The sequence below is a fragment of the Poecilia latipinna genome, unplaced genomic scaffold (genome assembly GCF_001443285.1).
Source record: "Poecilia latipinna isolate Pla-1442-1.1 unplaced genomic scaffold, P_latipinna-1.0 Scaffold692, whole genome shotgun sequence".
NCBI lineage: Eukaryota > Metazoa > Chordata > Actinopteri > Cyprinodontiformes > Poeciliidae > Poecilia > Poecilia latipinna.
In genome coordinates this window covers 1,106-2,486 of record NW_015113308.1, presented here as the reverse complement: position 1 = coordinate 2,486, position 1,381 = coordinate 1,106, and the positions used below count along the sequence as shown (strand labels likewise).

At 40.4% G+C, this 1,381-nt stretch overlaps 1 long non-coding RNA gene across 1 annotated transcript in view; it reads right to left on the bottom strand.

Moving 5' to 3' along the window:
- LOC106954952 (uncharacterized) overlaps window positions 1-1,130 on the bottom strand; it is a 6,323-nt gene extending 5,193 nt beyond the window's left edge. The window contains exon 1 of the long non-coding RNA XR_001426465.1: window positions 357-1,130. This is a non-coding gene — a long non-coding RNA (uncharacterized LOC106954952). The remainder of the gene's footprint in view (window positions 1-356) is intronic.
- Between the last annotated feature and the right edge of the window lie 251 nt (window positions 1,131-1,381).

Sequence of the window (1,381 nt, the reverse complement as noted above, 5' to 3'; positions counted from 1 at the left end):
AGCTAATATTAGCTACAGTGCTTGGTGTAATACCCAGCCAGCATGCATAGGTGGGCCCCACTTGGGTTTGATGTGGGCTACATGGGTTATGAGTGGGCATGGGTTTTATCTGGGCTAACTTTATGGGACCGATATGGTAACCTAAAATGGGGCCCACTTGGGCTGGCCCATTAGGGCTAAACATATGGGCCCCATTCAGCATTAATGCGGGCTAACTGTGAATGGGGCAGAAGTGGGCAACACTATGTGGGGCCCATGTAGTTTCACTATCACGGGCCCAACATGGGAAGCCCATGTGGGCTGACCACATTGAACCCACATGAGATAAGAATGGGCTGACCGTACATGGGTTGAACCTGGGCATGCGTATGTAGGCCCCATTCCTTTTTTATGTGGGCTAACTGGGGATGGGACAGAAATGGGCAACACTAAGTGGGGCCCATGCAGTTTCATTATCAAGGGCCCAACATGGGAAGCCCATGTGGGCTGACCACATTGAACCCACATGACATAAGCATGGGCTGACCATACATGGGTTAGACCTGGGCAGGAAAATGTAGACCTTAATCCTTTTTCATGTGGGGTAATGGGAAAAAATTTTTTAAATCTGATTAGACAATGTGGTTACCCTGTCACTTTTAAACTTTTCACTATATGTCAAAAGCAAAAGCTGCAAGAGCAAGATTATAAAAACTTTGAAAAAAATTACCAGAGATGTCAGATTGATGGCCTTTAGCTAAGGAAACTGTTACTCAGCTGGCCTGTATTGGAGTTGATAAAAGGTACATTGTTGAAGCAATTGTATAAGCTTTTCTTTCTACAAATTGAAAAGCTCTCCTTGGATGGTGACCTTGTCTTGGAGGTCATAAAGACGTATTGTATTTGAACCCAACATGCTCACTACATGATTTCTGTGTCTGGCTCATTTACTAACACCGACATTACACTAGGGTTCCAGAAGACCAAAATATGCTTCAATGCTTTATTTTTTAAACCAGTTCAGTATTGTTCAAGCTACACTTTGAACTCCTAACATTTTTCCTTTTTATTATTTTACACCAGAACAGTCCAGACGTGTTCTAACATTTTTGTGACATATCTGTTTTAATATGCATAATCTTCTGCTGCTCACTCAAAATAGGTAATGGTTCAGACTGGACTTTTGTCCTTGCTTCTTTTTTTAAATGTAATTTAATTTAATTTTATTATCCATTGGATGTTCAGACATCCAAAGTGTTCATTGCAGCTTTTTCACAGAGGGACTTAATTCTTATTTGGAGAAATAGTTCAGATCAGATCGTGAAAAATATTACAAAATGTTTAGAAAATGAATTCAAACAAAACTCAAGTGAGAAAGACAAGAGTAAAATTTTTAGCATGT